Below are 22491 nucleotides of genomic sequence, written 5' to 3'. Positions count from 1 at the left end.
TCCCCACTGTCAAACATGGTGGTGGCAGCATCATGGTTTGGGCCTGCTTTTCTTCAGCAGGGACAGGGAAGATGGTTAAAAATGAGGGGAAGGTGGATGCAGCCAAATACAGGACCATTCTGGATGAAAACCTGTTGGAGTCTGCAAAAATACCTGAAACTGGGACGGAGATTTATCTTCCAAGACAATGATCCCAAACATACAGCAAAATCTACAAAGGAATGGTTCACAAATAAACGTATCCAGGTGTTAGAATGGCCAAGTCAAAGTCCAGACCTGAATCCAATCGAGAATCTGTGGAAAGAGCTGAAAACTGCCGTTCACAAACGCTCTCCATCCAACCTCACTGAGCTCGAGCTGTTTTGCAAGGAAGAATGGGCAAGAATTTCAGTCTCTCGATGTGCAAAACTGATAGAGACATACCCCAAGCCACTTGCAACTGTAATCACAGCAAAAGGTGGCTCTACAAAGTATTAACGCAAGGGGGCCGAATAATTTTGCACGCCCCACTTTTCATTTTTTTATTAGTTAAAAAAGTTTCAAAAATCCAATAGATTTCGTTCCACTTCACAATTGTGTCCCACTTGTTGGTGATTCTTCACAAAAAATAAAAATTTTATATCTTTATGTTTGAAGCCTGAAATGTGCCAAAAGGTTGAAAAGTTCAAAGGGGTCGAATACTTTCGCAAGGCACTGTACATTAGCAGTCTGCTTTGTCCCTCCTGTGCAATGTAAGTTATTCCTGCTTCTCCTCCCTATCTGCTGGTCCATATCTCCCTCTGAACTCCCCTCCTCTTCCTTTCTTGTGGGCACCCACGTGACATCACTAGACACGTTATCATCAATGTCACCTTCCCCACCGCTATAAGTAGAGATCTCGGAGTAGGCAGCAACACCGGGACCAACCTCCTCCTTGGGCTGATCTGGGTACTGTCGTCAGACTGCTGAGTGGCGGTTCTTGCTACCTCCTCTTCCTGATCCAATGCCAAGAGTGGCTGCGCATTAGAAATGTCTTGATATGGATCGGAAAATAATTCCTGTGACTCAAGCGGAAGGTATGTGGTGGTGGTGGTGTTGTTGGTGGTAGTGTCTTTGGGGGTGCACATAGCAGAGAGTGAAGAAGAGGGTGCAGATCGAGAGGATGAGGAGGATGCCGAAGAGTAAGGCTGAGTGAGCCACTCAACCAAGTCTGGTGCGTCCTTTAAAGTAATTGAACGCACCTTCTGCAACTTCCCACTTTGGCTCAAGCCTGTTGCTCTTGCCCTACCCCTACCACCCCTGCGGAAGGGCCTGCCTCTTCCTCTGCCTGTCATTTTTTAAATGACCCTGTGACAAAACTCTCAGTCCCTATACTGATAAAGGACTGCTGCAGAATAGGGCAGCAGTCAGCAGTAGTGCACCTCAACCCTATATATTGTGGACCTATACCAGTCCTTAAGGAATAGCAGACTGTACCTCACTCAACCCTATGTACTGTAGTACCCTATACCTTACCAGTCCTTATAAGGACCTTTGTGGAACTAGTAGGTTGTGAATGATTAGCAGACTGTACCTCAGTCCCTATACTGATAAAGGACTGCTGCAGTATAGGGCAGCAGTCAGCAGTAGTGCACCTCAACCCTATATATTGTGGACCTATGCCAGTCCTTAAGGAATAGCAGACTGTACCTCACTCAACCCTATATACTGTAATACCCTATACCTTACCAGTCCTTATAAGGACCTTTGTGGAACTAGTAGGTTGCGAATGATTAGCAGACTGTACCTCAGTCCCTATACTGATAAAGGACTGCTGCAGTATAGGGCAGAAGTCAGCAGTAGTGCACCTCAACCCTATATATTGTGGACCTATACCAGTCCTTAAGGAATAGCAGACTGTACCTCACTCAACCCTATGTACTGTAGTACCCTATACCTTACCAGTCCTTATAAGGACCTTTGTGGAACTAGTAGGTTGTGAATGATTAGCAGACTGTACCTCATACTCATAAAGGACTACTGCAGCAGAAGGGCAGCAGTCAAGTATAATATTCTTTCTATATTTGGAAGAAAGAATATTATATTATATGTGTACAACCCTATTACCATACCAGTCCTGAAAAGAACCTTTGTGGACCTAATAGTAACCGCTACTGATTAAACTGACTGTCCCTCACTGCCACACACAGCTTCCTGCCTGTCCCTATTTAAACTGACAAAACACAGGCTGCTGGAACAATAACTTGAATAGCACTCAAAACTATATCCTGTACTACTTTACCATACCAGTCCTGAAAAGGACTTTTGTGGACCTAATAGTAACAGCTAATGATTAAACTGACTGTCCCTGCTGCACACAGCGTCCTGTCCCTCTCTCTACACTGACAAAAGACAGGCTGCTGCAACAATCACTAGCACAGCAGTGCCACAAACCTATATCCTGAACTACACCTAACACCTATACCATGATACCAGTCCTTAAAAGAACTTTTGTGGACCTAATAGCTAGCGATTTGGGTCACTGCAGTCTCTCCCTGCTCCACACAGCAACCTCTCCCTATAGTGACATACGAAAGAATGTAAAATGGCCGCCAGATCGGGTCTATTTATAAGTTAGGGGGAATGTCCAAGTGTCCATGTGCTGTAATGTCTCAATTGGCTGTCCTGTACCCCATGATGGATGTGTCATCATAGGTCAAAGTTCTTTTACACAGTAAACACGGAAGTCCGCCGGGCGAAAGGGCGGCAATAGTCAGCCGATCGGGCGGACCGTGAACAGCCGAAATTCGCCACGAAACGACCGCCGGGCAAACCGCTCGGCCATCCCTAAACCGTAACACAATACAAAATACACTTTATTAGAAGAGGTATGTATACTGCTAAACTAAAAGACCAACTTAGTGATATTTTGGATACAGTAAATCTTATATAATCAGAAATTAGATTGGCATATCACTTAGTTGTTAAAATTTGCTGCAACTACGGTACTTTAGATTTATACTGTAGGTGTGAAAAGATTAAATGCTTATCAACTACCTTAATTATTAACCGCTACATTACTTGATTATTTACCTGACAAACTTGCAGAACAAAGGAACGCACATTTTGGGATAGTTCATAAGAAGCACTTAAAGGCCAAGTTCACCTTTTGTAACATGTTAAATGTTCCACCCGTACTTAAGGTGATGTCAGAAACCATGAATCAGGCTGAGACAGAAGTACAATTAAATCACACTTGTTTATTAATAAAAATAAAAAGGTAAATAGAAAAAGCGTAGTCAAGCATAGCCAGAGTCCAGTAACCAGAACGGGTAGTCAGCCAGGCCAGAAGTCAGGGATCCAAGTAGAGCTCAGCAAGCAGGAAAAGGAGCCAGAAAGGATGTCAGCAAGCCAGTCTTTAAACAAACCGCAGGAGATGGTTTCAGTGATGTGACCAAGGCGAAGGCAGAGGTGAAGTGAGCTGGAAGGCTTTAAGTAGGCAGGTCAGAAGAGCATCATCAGGAACAGCTGGTAACTGTGGAGAGAAAAGAGAGATTGCAATTAGCCGACAGCTGAGCGGCCAGCCCAGAGAAGGAAGGGCTAAGCCAGCCCTGACAGTACCCCCTCCTCAATGACCCCTCTCCCTCTGAGGGCCACCAGGCTTGAGGGGAAACCGTCTATGGAACTCACTGAGGAGGACAGGGGCATGTACATCAGAGGATAAAACCCAGGAGCGTTCCTCCGGACAGAACCCCTTGCAATGCACCAGGTACTGTATGCGCCCACGGAACCTACGAGAGTCAACAATGGATTGTACCTCATACTCCTCATGGTTCTCAACCTGAATAGGGTGAGGACGTGGCACCGAGGTGGTAAATCAGTTACAGACAATGGCGGCTGGTGAAGTTTTAGGATGGGGGCGCAAGACCCCACTGCCTCCACGTCTGGCCCCTCCCACTTCTAATAAGCCACACCCCTTATAGAATCCACCCACTCTGTCCCCTGTATTCCACTTGCTTCCATTCATAGTGTCAGGAGTATACAGCTCAGATCACAGGACAGAGTATACAGCCCCTGCATCAGAGGACAGAGTATATAGCCCCAGCATCACGGGACAGAGTATATAGCCCTAGCATCACAGGACAGAATATTCAGCCTCAGCATCACAAATCATGGTATATAGCGCAGCCTTACAGATCAGCGCAAACAAACTGAAAAATTACACTGTTAGTAATGAAGGACTCTAAATGGACATTTATCAGGTGATTATGTGTCATTCCTGCTAGGTAAAATATCGAAAATGTTAATGTTTAAGTCAACTGTTAAAGAATGCACGAATCAGTGATTTTTTTTAAAACCAGTAAACCAACTTTATTTTACAACAAAGAGCAACAATAAAAATCGAAATCAGAGTAAAGGTGACTGAATACAAATGAACGCCACATTCACATTAGCACCAGTAAAATTATTTGAAAATAAATTTTGCTCTCCTTTCTTTCTGGCTTGCAAATTTCTCAATGACCTTCTGGTTGAAATCATTCATCTCTGTCACCACTCTCTTTTCCATGGACAGCATGGCCAATGCATTCAGCCTTTCCTGGGTCATGCTATTTCTCTTAAGTCTTAATCCTTTTTAAGGTTGAGAAACACCTCTCAGCTTCTGCTGTGGTCATGGGTGTGGTGATGAGAATCTTCAGAAGAGTGACAGTCTCTCTAAATAAATTTTTAAGATTGTTCTCCATAAACAGCTGGAATAGGTCCACAGCACCATTACATTTTCTGAACTCTGTGCGGTATATGAGACTAAGCTCTGTCTTTAACTTGCTCTTATTGAGCACTGGATAGGCCTTCAAAGTCTTACTCAGTGCATCCTCCGGAAACTCCATTGCGTACTGATCAAACCTGTCTGCTTGAAGCAAGGTGACACTAACAAGGTGGTTTGTGAAGGAGAAACGTTGCATGGTGTGCAAGAGTATGGTATCACAGACCTATAGATTGAAGGATAAAAACAAAAATTATATAGTGATGACAAATGTCAATGTGATCTCTGTTAGCTCCCTGAGCATCAGAAATGCATGAATGAATGAATGAAATACTTGTATAGCGCACAATGCGAACTGAATCGCCTCTAGGCGCATGAAACATGACAAACTGATCTCCCATCATAACTTAAAACTGGTCATTTTAAATGTTCAGTTTTAAGTTATAAAGGGAGATCAGTTTCAGTGGTTTTGAATCCATAACTTCTCAGAACTCCATACACATGGACAAGACATTCTTAGTAAATATGTCAGGTTTCATGCATTTCTGATGCTCAAGCAGCTAACACAGATGAAGGCATACTCATGTTATCCACTAGAGGGAATGACAAATCCTTTTAGATCACATCATTTTTATATGAATATTGTAAGAAAAATATTTTTCTTTCCAATCTTCAGATCTATAAGAGGGAGCTATCAGAAAGACAAATATTGCAACAAATAAAAACTCACCTCAAATGCAATGCGTTTATGTTCTCCTGGATTCAGCGAGCACCGCCTCCTCGGTTGAGAACCATCTGACTGCTTTGGTCAACCAGGGATGGGATAGAATCTCTGAAAAATGTATGAACAATAATAATAAAAATAATAATAACAACAACACATGAAAAGGAGGAATACAGCTGCTACCTGATCTTCTGTATGTCATTCTGAAACTGCTGGATGCTCCCCTTAATGTGGACAGAATCTCTGTTCTTCTTCTGGAGTTTGGCATAGAGGAGGTCCACATGGGGCATGATGTTGTGGAAAAGCGTCAGAAAAAATGTAAAATCATGATCATCCAGGAGCACGTCAAAGCCTCCTGCCTCTCTCATGGTAACAAGGTCAAAGTCATCTGAGTCTCGCATGGTTTCAAAACAGCGGATGAGGTTCTCTCTGTGCTCAAACACCGTATTGACGGCACGGCTGTGGAAGTTCCATCTGACACGGCTTGATGTCGGTAGTCTATGGGCAACTATTTTATCAAGAACTTCTATGCGCTTGGGTGATCTGGCAAAAAAGCTGGCAAATCCTCCAAGGTTAGCAAAAAATAGTTTCACTTTGGGCATTTGAGAAGTGGCCTGTTGCATTAGCTGATGTGCATAGCAGTGAATGTAATGGGCATTTGGGTACACATTTTGAATTTTCTTTTGAACACTTGAAGTGGCACCCCTCATCACGCTGGCTCCATCATGCGCTTGGGAGATTATTTTATTCTTCTGATCCTCTGGAAGGATGACAGCAAGGCCCTCTTGCAGTGCTGTATGGAATCTGCTGTGGTTGAATGCAGAGGAATAAACTCAAAAAAACTCTCCTGTACGTTGTTTTTGGCATCAATGTAGCGCAGTACAATCATAAGTTGGCACTGTGTGGAAATATCGGTGGTCTTGTCGGCCTGGATTGAGATGAAATTGCTGCTCTGTGCTTCTTGAATAATGTGCTCCTTCACAACAGACAACATAGTCCCACAGCTCGTTCACCACAGTTTTTGAAGTTCCCTTAAAAACAGTGGCATTCTCAAGGTGCTCAAAACTCCATCAAGTGAAGCAACAAAATCGACCAAGCCACGGAATATCCCAGGATTCTCTGATGTCTCACTCTCGTCATGACCACGCAAAGCCAGCTCAAATGCACCACAAAATTTCACGAAGTCTATTATTCTAGACAGGATGTGTCGATTTTTGGTGACCTCTTCATTGTGTTTTCTAATGGCAATTCTGTAGCCTGCATCTAGCTATTCACCAATGCTACGCTTTCCAAAAATATTGAGCCTCATAATATTGTCAAGATGGCTTTGGGTAATTTCATGCCGCTTGCACTTTTCAGTGAGATGCTTTAGGTCGCAAAGTCCTGTTGATATCCACAATGTGTCAGTGCCATGACTTTGAAAAAGCAAACAGGGAAAACAATAATAGGCATTTGTGACATCACATCCAGCTAGCCAACTCCATTTGCTATATGAAGTGGCGGAAAAGCTTTGAGTGTAAACTCGAACATGATCACTTGACCTCTGCTGAATTTGCAATTTGGGTTGATGTGGCTTAGCTCTTTTATCCTATTTTTTTCATAATCTGAACGCCTTGTGAAGGGCACTTGCTTCAAAGATAGAACTGAATTGTCATTCATTTTGAAAAACAAATTCCACAATGATCAGTACCTATGAGTCAAATGAGAATCAGGGTAAGTTTAAGAGATAGGAATGGCTGCCAAATCCAAGTAGACCATCAAATCTAGCCTCACTGTGCACATCATATGCAGAATCACTGTGCCCATAATGAGGGGTTCCCAGGTCTATACACCCGCTGTGCCCATTATGAGTGATTCCCACCAGCCCTGTGCCGAGTTCCCGGGTCTGTACACCCGCTGTGCCCATTATGAGGGGTTCCCACCATCCCTGTGCTGAGTTCCCGGGTCTGCACACCCGCTGTGTCCATAATGAGGGGTTCACGCCATCCCTGTGATGAGTTTGTGGCTGGCTTTTATACTCGCAATAGACTTCAGAGAACAAGTGTACATCCGACCCACTACAAGATTTTACCCGGTCTGCATCATATACCAGGCTGCACATTATACACCGGGCTCTGCACATCATATACCAGGCTGCACATTATACACAGGGCTCTGCACATCATATACCAGGCTGCACATTATACACAGGGCTTGAACATCATATACCAGGCTGCACATTATACACCGGGCTCTGCACATCATATACCAGGCTGCACATTATACACAGGGCTCTGCACATCATATACCAGGCTGCACATTATACACAGGGCTCTGTACATCATACACCAGGCTGCACATTATACACAGGGCTCTACTAAAGCAGATGAATCATGTCTATCTTGTGTATAACCACATCAGGCACCTTTTCCGCAGCCTGTAAATCGCACATATTTGCATTCTGCAACCTGTAAATCACACATATCTGCAAACTGTAAATCACACATATCTACAAGCTGTAAATCGCACATATCTGCATTCGGGGGGGGGGGGGGGGGGTGTTGGGGGTTGTAAACAAAAAAAGCATATATCTTTTTAATCTTGTTGAGCGGGGGAGGGGGGGGGGGGCGATTGGTATGCTGGCGACCACCGATAATAACCCCATTCTTTTTTAAATCTTGTTTAGCGGAGGGATCAATGCTTATTTAGCGGGGGGGTTATGCTGTTGGGGGGTATGCTGCTGGCCACCGATAATAACCCCTTTTTATTAAGCTTGTTTAGCGAGAGGGTATGCTGCCAAACACCGATCATAAGTTATTATCGGTGGTCGGCAGCATACCCCCATACAACCCCCCGTAAACAAGATTTTTTTTAAAAAAAATGGTTATTATTGGTGGTCGGCAGCATACCCCCCCAAACAAGATTTAAAAAAAATATATTATTATTAGTTATTATTATTAACCACTTCCCACCCGGCCAATGCACATATACGGCCGGGTGGGAGCCGCCTACTCCTGATATGACGTTCAGGAACGTCATTCAGGAGTAGCGGGATCGCGCGCGCCCGCGCAGCGGCGCGATCCCGATGCGCCCGTGTCACCCGGACACGGCGCATCTCAGATCGGCAGGAGGGCTCTGTGATTGGCCCTCCTGATCACATGACGGCCGTGTCCAATTACGGCCGTCATGTGATGTAAACAAACAGCCGGTTGCTAGGCAATGGGCTCCTCCTCTCCTCACACAGAAGTCATCGCTGAGGAGAGGAGAGCAGATCGCTGCAGCCGGCTGCTGATCAGTGAGTATGAGCTGCTTTTTACAGCTTTTTACTCACTGATCACCAGTCTAGTGTACACAGTAAACACACCACACAGTAAACACATCACACAGTATAAACACAATGTCCCCACACATGTCCCCAAAACATACATGTCCCCAAATAATAAAAACACATGTCCCTAATAATAAAAACATGTCCCCCACATATGTCCCACTAAAATCACATGTCCCAATGATTATCTGCACACATATGTACGTGATCACCTGCACACATATGTACATGATCATTTGCGTACATATGTCCGTGATCACACAAACCAATTATTATACACTTAACGGATTTTTTTTTACCAAAAACATGTAGCAGAGTACATTTTGGCTTAAATTTATGACAAAATTTGATTTTATTGGATTTTTATTGAAGTAGAAAAAAGAAAATATTGTTTTTTTTTTCCAAATTTCCGCTTTTTTGCGCTTATATCGCAAAAAATAAAAAACGGAGTCGTGAATAAATACCACCAAAATAAAGCTCTATTTGTGCGAACAAAATGATAAAAATTTCATTTGGGTACAGTGTAGCATGACCGCGCAATTGTCACTGAAAGCGCTAGAGCGCTGAAAGCTGAAAATTGGGCTGGGAAGGAAGGGGGCGAAAGTGCCCTGTATTGAAGTGGTTAATAACCCTTTTTTTTTTTAATCTTGTTTGGGGGGGTATGCTGCCGTCCACCTATAATAACCCTTTTTTTAAATCTTGTTTAGCGGGGGGGTGGGGGGGTATGCTGCCGACCACCAATAGTAACCCTTTATTTTTTTTATCTTCTTGAGGGGGGGGGGGGGGGGGTGATTTATGCCGCTGGCGCCGAGAATATACTGCCGATTCCGCCGAAAATAGCTATTGTATTGATCTAGTTTTAGTAGTTGCCGAACCGGTCTGAAAATAACAAATATGATGTGGAGGGGGGTATCGCTGAATAAAGAATAATGTTGGAAAGCATGGCCATGCCGCAGCCTTACCTGTGATCCTCTCAGGCGGGACAACAGTGAGAACAGACTGCAGTGCCAACGCCACTTCATTGAGTGACGTCGGGAGCACCACCCATGTCAAAGTGCAAGTCTATGCACTCACTCGGCCAGTCCATTTCGCCGGAAGCTGTGGCGCGATCGGCTGCACCACAGAGCGCTTTTTTTTGGACAAATGAAGTGCCTCGTCTGCAATCTTGTGATTGCAAAGACGTGGCGCTTCCCATATTGCACTGTGCCCGGCGCCAGGATACCAGTGCACATAGGGAGGGACATATATATATATTTTAAGGGGTATGTTTTAAAAAAAATTATTTTTTTGACAACATGGGGGGGGGGGGGAATCGGCGCCCGGGAGCCCCCTATGGACAGGCCTCCACTGGTTATAGACCAACGGTTTCAATAAGGAGACATGAAACACATTTGAGATGAGCATACTAGGAGGAAGGTCCAACGCGTAAGCCATTGGGTTAATCCTGTGAAGCATACGGAAAGGCCCAAAAAACCGAGGTGCAAACTTCAGTGAGGGAACACGAAGCCTGATGTTGCGAGATGACAGCCAGACTCTGTCCCCAACCTGGTAGGAAGGCGCAGGCAGGCCTCTGCGGTCAGCATGGAGTCTGTACCTATTATTAGCATGACATAAAGCCTCTTGGACTCAAGTGGAACGAAGACCACGGAGATGCTCCTCTAACGCAGGAATACTCTGCGGAACAAACAAGTCAGGCAACATGGACGGTTGGAAACCATAATTCGCCATAAATGGAGACAGATAATCGGGAGGCAGAATTCAAGGCACTGTTGTGAGCAAATTCAACCCAAGGTAATAGGTCAGAGCAGTTGTTATGATGGTCAGAAATATAGCAACGTAGAAATTGCTCCAAGGACTGATTGGCTCGTTCTGCGGCCCCATTAGACTGCAAGTGATACGCAGAAGAGAATGCAAGCTGGATTCCCAACTGTGCACAAAAGGCTCGCCAGAACTGGGAGACAAACTGACTGCCCCTGTCCAAGACAATCACCATGTAAGCGAAAGATCTCCCGAGCAAAAATGGAAGCCAGTTCCTTAGAGGTGGGCAACTTCTTAAGTGGAATACATCAGGAGGAACCCCACAGGGGGACACCGACTCCATCCATACAAGGTGGCCAAGGGCCCGTGTCCAATTTCCCAGACAAACGCGCTAACAGAGGCATCAGGCGGGCACCAGGTCGGCCGCAGACGCAACCTCACGCAGGTATGCCTGGGTGCCAGTGAAATATCTCCAGGGTCTCCACTTTTCACAGAACTTTTCCTCTGTATTATAGAGAGTGGCGGTCAGTTCCTCCATCCGGAGAACATAATTAACTTTAGAATACCATAAGGTCCTCGCAGGGGGCTGGGGTTGCCTCCACATTGCCGGGATGCATACACGCGCCGTGTTCAGTAGTTGCATTGTTAAAGTCTGTTTATATTTCCGGATGGGCCGGTCCGTCAGATGGAGAAGGCATGCGGCAGGGTTTCCCCGTAGATCTACCGACGTTAGCTGCTTAATTATCTCCACCACATCCCTCCAGAACGTCCCTAGCACAGGACATGTCCAGAAGATGTGGATCATGGACCCCGTCGTGGACCGACATCGCAAACACTCGTTCGAGATTGAGTCATTCATCTTATGCAGTAGATATGGAACCCTATACCAACGGGATACTATTTTGTAGCCAGACTCCTGAAAATAGTTTGCAAGGGAGGCCTTGTGCGTCAATGATAGAATCTTCCCTACCTGTTGAGGAGTAAAGTGTATTCACAAGTCTCTTTCCCACTGACGGATGAACGCTGGGGGGGGGGGGGCGTCGTTCAGTAAGGTCAAAAGATTGTACTATAGAGAGAGAGTATGTCGTACAGGCTCAGTCTTGTGGCAGATGGTCTCAAACGAGGTCATGTCCCTCGGTGTGTAGGGGGCCCTCCGAACCGCCAATAGGAAGTGACGAAGCTGGTAGGCGCAGAATACGTCGAGTGGTGGTTCCGCAAGCCCCCCCACTGCCTGTAGACTCAGGAGTGCCCCGGAGGGCCATACCTCCCCTAGTCGGTGCCTGCCCATTCCCACCAGCCATCGAAGTCTAGCGTTCGTGAACCCTGAGAGGAAAGTCTGGGTTCCCGATTATCGGGGTCATGGGGGAGGGAAGAGGTGAAAGTTCAGTGGTGCGGAATAGCCTCCTTGGAACGGTCAGCGTTGCTCCAATAAGCAGGTGGTCCCACATGTCTTTTGGCAAGGCCATCAGGAGCCACGGGGAGGTCAAGAGAGGGATAGACGCGTCCTCAGTTTCCATCTCCACCCACTGTTTGTGTGATTTATTACAGTGCCAGTCCACGACTCTGGTCACAAGGGTCGCCCTATAGTACCTACGCATGTCGGGAAGACCCACGCCTCCCCGGTCCTTGGGTCTTGTAAGGGTCTGTAACTTAGTCCTAGGTGGTCTCTGTGCCCATATAAATTTCCTAATGAGGGACTTCAACTGCATAAAAAATTTCGGAGGGACGCGGATCGGTAGGGCCTGATAGATATATAAAATCCTCGGCACTGCCGTCATTTTAAAGGCGTTGCAGCGCCCAAACCAAGTCAATGACAGGGAGTGCCAACCATCTAGGTCTATTCTTAATTTATGTAACAGAGGAACATAATTGTGCAGGTACAACTGCGTCGGGTCCGCGGTGAGATTAATACCCAGGTATCTAATGGAGTCAACTGCCCAGTGGAATGCAAAGGCCGAGCGCAGGCCCTGAGCCTCAATCTCCGGGACAGAGACATTTAAGACCGCAGACTTGGCGCAATTGACCTTATAGTTGGGGAGAGCCCCATACACTCGCAGCACCTCCAAGATATTCGGGAGGGAAACGGTGGGGTTGGAGACTAAAAAAAAAGATCGTCCGCATAGGCCACGAGCTTGTGGTGAGCTGAAGATTTCCGTAGGCCCGTTATATTGGGGTCTTTTCGTACATGGCACATGAAGGGTTCCAACATCAGGATAAAGATTAATGGGGACAGGAGGCACCCCTGCCGTCTCCCGTTAGTGATTGAAAAGTAGTCCGAGCGCCAGTCATTCACCCGTACCGCCACCGAAGGCTTAGAATACAACGCCGATATCCAGTTCTGCATGCTGGGACCTAGACCCACATGTGCCAGGGTGGCCTGCAAAAAATGCCAGGCCACCCTGTCAAAGGCCTTTTCTGCATCCGTAGAGAGAAGGAGGAAAGGCCTCCCCTCCCCACGGGCAGCATGAATCAAATTAAGAATCGGGTCGTATTATCCCGTGCCTCCCGCATGGGGACAAACCCCACTTGATCAAGGTGTATCAAGCTCGGGATATGTGGCACTAATCTATTGGAAAGGATCTTAGCAAAAAGTTTCAGATCCACATTCAAAAGTACAATTGGGCGGAAATTCCCGCATTGTGAGAGGTCCTTCCCCTCCTTAGGTATTAACGATATGAACACCCGTAGCGAGTCACCCTGCATGTCACCCCCCTCCTTCACCGTATTAAATGCCTTAAGGAAGTGTCGTGTCAGTAGCTCCGTGTAAGTACGGTAATAAGTCAAGGTGAAGCTATCAGGCCCCGTTGCCTTCCGCGGTTCCATTTGGGCCAGAGCCACCTGGAATTCTTCAGCTGTAATGTCTGCTTCCAAGGAGTCGCGGACCTCTACAGCAAGGTAGGCATGCCGGAGGCCCTGATGTATTCCCCCGCTGCCGCTTTCCTAGACGCTATGGTCTCTGTGTCTGCCCCTGGTTGGAGGTTATAAAGTTTATAATAGTAACTAAGGAATTCCTGCGCTATTTCTATTGATGTGTTGGCTCTGGAGCCCTGTCTAGTGGTGATAAATGGAATGAAGGTGCGCTGTCTCGGACCCCGCAGGGCCCTCGCTAACATCGCTCCAGGTTTATTGGAGAATTCAAAGAATGAACGCTTCACCCAGGCAAGGCGTTGTACTGTCTTCTGATACAGCAGGTCTCGCAGCCTCCCCCTGGCGCCAACTAGTGCTTCCAGGTGAGACACTGCGAGGGATCTCTTGTGGAGGAGTTTGAGCGAGCGCACCTCTCGCACCAACGCTTCAATCTGCCTGGCTCTCTCTCGCTTTCTCTGCGACCCAATTCGGATTAATGCCCCTCTCACCACACACTTGTGGGCCTCCCAAACACACAATGGGCTGAGGGCCGGATCCACATTTTCCCTGAAGTAGAGCCTGAGCGCGTCTCCCACCTCCCTTCGGACCTCAGGGTCCTGCAGGAGGGATTCATTAAGCCTCCACGTAGGGGGCAAGCGGGCGTCCAAGTCCCAGGTCAGAGTCAAGTGGATTGGGGCATGATCAGAAAAAGAGATGTGGTCAATTTGAGTCGAGGTCACCATGGGGAGATCCCTGTGTTGGAGTAGAAAGAAGTCGATCCTGGAGTAAGTACGGTGCACCGAGGAAAAGTACGTAAAGTCCTTCTCCTCTGGATTCAGGACCCTCCAGGGATCGACCAGATTCAAACCATGCAGTTCCGCCTTCAGGTTTTTAAGACAGGAGTACGTGAGGTGTGATGCTCCTCTCGACATGTCCAGCAGTGGTTCTTGGGCATAACTGAAGTCCTCCCCACCCACCAGAAGGACCCCTTCGCTGACCTCCAGGAGTATAGGGGTCAGGGTTCTCATGAAATCTAAATGACTCACGTTCGGGAAGTATATGTTCAGCATAGTTATAAGGTTGTTCCTGATCTTGCCCTCGACCAGCAAGTAGCAACCCTGTGGGTCTGCCCTCGTCTCAAGCAAGGTCCATGGCACTGATTTTGCTATTAAGATGCTGACCCCTTTGGATTTTGAGATGGGGAGGGAGCATGGTACCCTGAGGAAAGCCTCGGTTGCCAAGCCTGGGGACCGCCTGCTGCCTAAAGTACGTCTTTTGTAAGAACGCGATCTGGGTGTTGGACTTTTTAAGATCGGAGAGGAGCCTGGACCTCTTCTCGGGGGTGGAAAGGCCCCGTACATTCAAGGAGGTGAATTTAACTCCCTGTGGGGGTCCGCCCACTGTGGGATGCGTCGCTGATGGCATGTTGTTGCGAAAAGGGCGGGGGGAGCTCGGTAGGGGGCGGGGAGACAAAAAAAGAGGGGAGGGGGGGAGGAGTGTAGGTAAAGGAGAAGAAAAGAAAAATAAATGAGTGAGAGAATGAGAAAGGTTGGCACCAAAGAAGTGCAGGGCCAAGTGCTACCGCACGGGCGCCTTGCTAAGTCAATAGTATTCACGCGCAAACTAGCGCAACCTAAAGACGGAACGTGGAAGACTTGCTCAGTCAAGAAGTTGGGAGACGTGCGGGCCAGTCCGAACCACCAGATTGAACAAATATATTAAATAAAACCAGATACCAACATTAACCATAACAACTATGCCCAGAGGGAACAACCACCCCTGCTCACCTGTGTGACCGCCCCGTACCCCGCTATCCTCCCTCAATGCCCCGGCTCAGCAAAAATCAAACCCCCTATGGACCCATTCCTCTTCTAGTACCTGGGCAAGCAAGTGATCCCCGCCCCTCCCTCCCCACCGGTGACCAGACAACCCGCCGCCCGCGGCTTCCCAAGTTGAACACACAAAGTGTTGCCAGTGGGGACGGAACGGAGAGCACCACCCCCAGCTACCGAGTTGAGGAGCCCCCTCCCACCACCTCCAGACAAGGTCCGGGCAGGGTACGTCGGGTAACTTGCTATCGGTATAAACCCCAGATATGGCCCGGCCACACATTACAAAAAAAATAAAAAAAATCTCCACCTCCCCCCTCAAGGTCTGAAACAAGTTCCATCTGTTAGACCAGAACCCCTGCCCTGAATGGGAGGCAAGTAAAGTTCACTTATCATGGGTAGCGTTCCTCCAGCTGGATAGGTCAAGGTTTGGGGGAGGCAAAGTCAGCCTTAGGTTCCTGTCTAGATCTGGAACGACGGCGTCTTCTGCTGAGCCTCTGGGGCCTGGGCGGCAACATCAAAGGGTTATCCGACAAGGGTAGACAGTCCAACCAATTTGGGATGGGGGTCTCGGGTACCCCCAAGAAAGCAAACAGGTCCGGGAGTTGATCTGGCCACCTCAAAATGTAAGATGCATTGTCCTTAAGAACGATCAGGTGAAAGGTGTGACCCCACTTGTATGTGGCCCCTGCGCTCCTGATGGCGTCCAACAGTGGACATAATGCTCCTCGCATCCGCAACGTAATATGGGACAGGTCTGGGAACACTTGCACCGTGGCACCGTCAAAATCTATCTGGCCTTTTGTCCAGGCCTGGCGCAGGATCTCCTCCTTAATGGAATAAAAATGCACTCTGGCTAGCACATCCCTCGTGGCGGCAGTGTCTCCGCCTCTGGGGCCCTGCATGCGATGGACCTGGTCCAGTTCCAGCTCCTCCGTCGGGGGTTTGTCACGGAACATGTTTAAAATGGCCGTCACCTTAGCTTTAAGGTCCCTGCCCGTGGTTGCCTCTGGGAGGCCACGGATTCTAACATTGTTCCGTCGGCTACGGTTTTCCCCATCGTCCATGGACAGCTGCAAGGAGATCAGGCGTCGTGCATGGGACAGCTGGGTGTTCTCCAGTGCATGTACCCTAGCTTCTAGGGAACCTGTGACATGCTCAACAGCGGTCACCCGCGTATCAACAGAGTCTATGTGCTGCTTAAGTTCATTGATCTCTCTAGACAGAGTACTCACAATGGTAGCTGTGGATTCAGCGATGTCCTGCTTTGTAGGGAGAAGTGCCATGAGCTCTTTCCAGGCCTCCACTGGCGGTTGCCCCTGTGAGGTGGACCCAGGCACCATGCGCAGCCCGCCAGAGCCCGGGATGTCCAGGGAGGGGATCGGGGAGTCCGCACTCGATTCCAGTGAGCATTGTCCTGGTTGTGCCTGCTGCGATCCCTTCTTCTTACGATGGGCTGTGGACGCCGCGGATGTGTGCGGCGGCGCCATGTTGGCGGCTGCGGCCTGTGGCAGAGTGGCCGGATTGCGGAGGAAATACGCTGCAATATCTGTGTGTCTGCGGGCGGTCGGTGTCCCGGGATTGGGATCTGCCTCTGACATAGGCTGGTCCGTGGATTCGCCAGCTCTATGCGGTGGTCGGCCAGGCCCCGGCAAACACGCCCCCTTGGAGTCTTACTCTGAGCACACACGGGACAGGCAGTTACGAAGGCAGTAACATCAGCTCGTAGACTAGGCCACCAGAATTGTTGGGAAATGGCCCAAATTAGTTGATTCTTCCCAGGGTGGCCAGCTGCCTTGGGAGAATGGTTAGTCTGGAGAACAGCAGTATGGAGACTCTCAGGGACAAAGCAGTGATCACAAGGTTTATCAGGAGGAGCATGGACCTGAATAGCAAGAATTTTGTCACCCAAAGGAGAAGTAAGACTGGTGCGAACCAAAGCCAAGATACAATCAGGAGGAAGTGGAGGAAAATTGTCGTGACAAGGCATCAGCCCTTACATTCTTAGTACCGGGTAAGAATGAGACAATGTAATTAAAGCTCGACAAGAAAAGAGCCCATCGCGCCCTTCTAGGAGAGAGTCGCTTAGCCTCAGAGAAGAATGTAAGATTCTTATGGTCAGTAAGAATAAGAACAGGCACAGTAGTACCTTCAAGGAGATGTCTCCATTCTTTCAGGGCTAAAATGATAGCCAACAGCTCTTTGTCACCAATCTCATAATTACACTCAGCAGGTGACAATTTCTTGGAAAAGTAGCCACACGGATGCATAATGCTCTCAGAGTTAGGACGTTGAGACAGAAGGGCACCAACTCCAGTCTCAGAAGCATCAACTTCAAGAATAAAAGGCAACGTAGGATCAGGATGTGCCAACACAGGAGCAGAAACAAAGGCAGCCTTGAGAGTCTCAAAGGCCTTAATGGACTCCGGAGACCAACTCTGTGGGTTACCGTCCTTTCTGGTTATATCAGTCAGGGGCTTGACCAGAGACGAAAAGTTAAAAATAAACTTCCGATAGTAGTTGGCAAAGCCCAGGAAACGCTGCAGAGGACGTAAACCCACGGGTCAAGGCCACTGTAGGACTGCCGAAAGTTTCTCTGGGTCCATCGAAAAATCAGCAGTGGAAATTACATAGCCCAGGAATGTAACCTGTTCACGATGGAGCTCGCACTTCTCAAGTTTACAAGAGAGATTATTCTCTCTTAGTTTCTGAAGCACACAATAGACATCTGTGTGGTGGCTCTCCAGGGACTTGGAAATCAAGCTTCATGAAAACCGTTGTTCCCTTGAGGCGGTCAAATAACTCTGTAATCAATGGAATCAGGTAGGCATTCTTAATCGTGACAGGATTGCGACCCCTATAATCTAAACAAGGTCTCAGTTCACTGCTCTTCTTTTTCACAAAGAAGAAACCAGCACCAGCAGGAGACGAGGATTTGCAGATGAAACCTCGCAAAAGTGCGTCAGCAACATATTCCTCCATGGCCTTATCCTCCAAGACCGTCAAAGGGTAAACCCGGCCATGAGGAGGTATGGCACCAGGTTGAAGGTCAATTGGGCAATCATAAGACTGGTGTGGAGGCAAACTACCGGCTTGATCTTTATCAAAGACATTAAAATCGAGGTACTCCTCCGGCAGGGAGGGGAGTGAAGAGGTGCACAGGACCTTGGATACCTTCAGGAAGCATGTCTCACTGCATTGTGGTGACCAGGAGAGAACCTCAGCACAGAGCCAATCAAAAGAGGGGTTGTGCCTCTGTAACCAAGGATAACCAATAACCAGCGGAAACCTGGGTGAGGAAATAACTTGAAATTGGATTATCTCATGGTGAAGAGCCCCTACAGCCATGGACAATGGAACCGTCTCATGAGTCGCATGGGCAGGCTGTAAAGGTCTTCCATCAAGAGCCTCAATGGCAAGTGGCGTGTCACACAGCTGCAGCGGAATCGAGTGCTGCGAAACAAATGCAGCATCAATGAACAGGCCTGCAGCCCCAGAGTCGATTAGAGCCTGTATCTCGATGGATGACTCAGCCCAAGAAAGGGTGACCAAAACCAGGGGCTTATCCTTCTGGATAGCTGGGGACGAAACAATGCCACCTATGGTCTGTCCATGACAGGACCTCAAGGTTCGGGCGTTCCCTGGACGGGTAGGAAAAGACTTAAAAAAGTGACCTGCCTGGCCACAATAAAGGCACAATCTTTCCCTCCTCCTAAAGGCTCTCTCATCTGCAGAGAGACGCGTGAAGCCCAGGTGCATGGGTTCATCTTCACTGACCGACTTGGTACCAGGAGGCATGAGAGGTGAGGGAGGCATGGGTGGGACTACAAAAAAAACATACAGGAGACTTTCGCAAGCGCTCCTTAAGAGAAAGTCTTTCTCTGAGTCTGGAGTTAATGAGGATGGCAAATGAGATCAAGCTCTCCAGCTCAGTGGGTATATCTCGGGCTGCTATCTCATCCTTGATGGAATCCGAGAGACCATGAGAAAAAGCAGCCATGAGGGCCTCATTGTTCCAAGCAAACTCTGCTGCCAGAGTACGGAATTCAATGGCGTAGTCGGCAACAGTTCTCATACTCTGATGGACATGAGGCCCTTGGTAGCAGAAGCAGAACGTGCGGGAATGTCAAATACCCTTTTAAAGGAGGCCATAAACTGAGGGTAACTCAAGACAACAGGTTTTTGCGTCTCTCATAGAGGGTTAGCCCAGGCCAAGGCTCTCTCAGAAAACAAAGATAATACGAAACCTACTTTGCTTCTGTCCGTGGGAAATGCCTGGTGCAGCATCTCGAAGTATATCTCAACCTGATTGAGAAACCCTCTGCATTGAACTGGATCGCTCCCAAATCGCTGGGGAAGTGGAACAGAACCAGACATACCTCTTATAGAGGTAATACTCGAGGCGGGTGCCTGCACAGAGACTGGCCCAGCAGCAGGGACAGCCTGCGACTCAGGTTGTACTGAAGCAGCCACCGTGGGGGATTCCAGGTGAGCCGTGCGATTCAGGACCGTTTGTAACGCCATGGCAAACTGATCCATGCGGTGATCTTGCTCATCCAATCTGGAATTTTTTTTACCAACAAGTGGATTGACTGTATCTTCTGAATTCATGGCCTTCGCCTACTGTCAGAAACCATGAATCAGACTGAGACAGAAGTACAATTAAATCACACTTGTTTATTAATAAAAATAAAAAGGTAAATAGAAAAAGCGTAATGAAAGCATAGCCAGAGTCCAGTAACCAGATAGAGTAGTCAGCCAAGTCAGAGTTTAATAACCAGATCGGGTAGTCAGCCAGGCCAGAAGTCAGGGATCCAAGTAGAGCAACAGCAACCAGGATAAGGAGCCAGAAGGGATGTCAGCAAGCCAGTCTTAAAAAAAAAACCCACAAGAGATGGTTTCTTGTGATGTGACCAAGGCGAAGGCAGAGGTGAAGTGAGCTGGATGGCTTTAAGTAGGCAGGTCAGACGAACATCATCAGGAACAGCTGGTAACTGTGGAGAGAGAGAAGAGAGCTGGCAATTAGCCGACAGCTGAGCAGCCAGCCCAGAGAAGGAAGGGCTAAGCCAGCCCTGACACTCCCTCACATCCCATGCCTCCTGTTACCGAGTCTGTCAGTGAAGTAGAACCCATGCAGTTGGACTTTACATGTCTCTCTGCAGAGGAGAGGGCCAAACCCCTGACCGACATGACCAGAAAGGAGGGTAACTCACAGAATTGGTCTCCAGATTCCATTAAAGCATTTGAGACTCCCAAGCTCCTGTGTTTGCACATCCTGATCCCATGTTACCCTTCATTCTTGAGGTTGATGCATCCGAGACTGGAGTTGGTGCCCTTCTGTCTCAACGTCCTAGCTCTGAGAACGCTATGCATCCTCATGGCTACTTTTCCAAGAAATTGTATCCTGCGGAATGTAATTACGAGATTGGGGACAGAGAGCTGTTAGCGATCATTTTAGCTATGAAAGAATGGAGGCATCTCCTTGAAGGTACCACTGTGCCTGTTCTCAATTTGACTGACCACAAGAATCTCACATTCTTGTCTGAGAAAAAAAGTTAATCTCCCAGAAGGGCACGATGAGCTATTTTCTTTGTCTTCAATTACATAGCCTTGTTCTTACTCGGTACCAGAAATGTAAGGGCTGATGCATTTTTGCGACAGTTTTCCTCTGCTTCCAAGATGGAGACTGTTGCTGTTCCTGTGATAACTCCCGATTCTCTTCTGGCCACTGTTCGTACCAGTCTCACTTCACCCTTGGGTGACAGAATTCTTGCTGCTCAGATCCACTCTCCTCCTGAGAAACTTTGTGACCACTGCTTTGTCCCTGAAAGTCTCTGCACTGCTTTGCTCCAGACTTACCATTCTCCCAAGGCAGCTGGCCACCCAGGGAAGAATCAACTCAACTCAGTTGGGCCAGTTGGGCCAATTCCCAACAATTCTGGTGGCCTAGTCTCCGCGTGGTTGTAGCCACCTTCATAGCCGCTTATTCTGTGTGTGCTCATTGTAAGACACTGGACACCTTCCAGTGGTTATCCTACAACCCATACTCAATGGAGAGAGGCCTTGGACCATGGATTTTATTGTGGAGTTATCCAACTCCCAGGGCAACACAGTTATTCTAATGGTGGTTGACCTGTTCTCGAAAATGTCACATTGTATTCCACTTAAGAAGTTGCCCACATCCAAAGACTTGACCTCCATTTTTGCTCAGGAGATCTTTCGATTACATACCCAAGGTTATCATCTTGGACAGGGTAGCCAGTTTGTCTCCAGATTTTGGCAAGTCTTTTGTGCACTCTGCCTATCACCCGCAGTCCAATGGGGCAGCAAAATAAGCCAACCAAGCCTTGGAGCAGTTTCTACGCTGCTATATTTCTGACCACAAAAACAACTGGTCAGACCTCTTACCTTGGGCGGAGCTTGCTCACAATAGTGCCACCAACACCGCTTCCTGATTTGTCTCAGTTTTTGGTGAATTATGGTTTCCAACAATCCATGTTGCCTGACTCATTTGCTCCTCAAAGAATTCCTGCGTTAGAGGAGCATCTCTGTGGTTTTAATTCCACTTGCGTACAGGTCCAAGAGTTCTTGCAAGGTGCCAGTGAAAATTACAGACTCCATGCTGACTGCAGACACCTACATGTGCCATACTACTAGGTTTCGGAGAGGGCCTGGCTGTCATCTCGCAACCTCCGACTCTGTGTTCCCTCACTGAAACTGGCACCATGGTTTATTGGGCATTTCTGTCTTCTCCTTAAGATCAACCCAGTGGCTTATGCATTAGACCTTTCTGCTAACATGCATATTTCTAATGCATTTCATGTCTCCTTATTAAAACCCTTGGTGTGCAACCACTTCAGCACCTTGGTACCACATCCTCTCCCGGTTCAGGTTGAGAACCATGAGGAGTATGAGATACAATCAATCATTGACTCCCGTAGGTTCCATGGGTGCATACAGTAACTGGTTCAGTCGAAAGGGTACGGTGCGGAAGAACGCTCTTGGGTATTATCCTCGAACGTACTTGCTCTTGTTCTCCTCCGTGCTTACATAGACTTTTTCCCCTCAAACCTTGTGGTCCTCCGAGGGAGAGGGGTCATTGAGGAGAGGGTACTGACAGGGCTAGGCTCAACCCTCCCTTCTCAGTACTCAGCTGTCTGTGTTAAATTGCCAGCACTCATCGTTCCACACTGCCTCACCTGGTGATCATTTCCTGCTCATCAGCCAGCCCCTTCTGGCTATTTAAACTGCTTCATTTCTGCCATGCCTTTGCCTTGTTCAACATATCTGAATATTCTCTGCTGTG

Source organism: Lithobates pipiens, unplaced genomic scaffold (genome assembly GCF_037356315.1).
Source record: "Lithobates pipiens isolate NorthernLeopardFrog02 unplaced genomic scaffold, aLitPip1_a1.2 Scaffold_23, whole genome shotgun sequence".
Classification (NCBI taxonomy): Eukaryota; Metazoa; Chordata; class Amphibia; order Anura; family Ranidae; genus Lithobates; species Lithobates pipiens.
Note: the sequence above shows the minus strand (reverse complement) of the source record.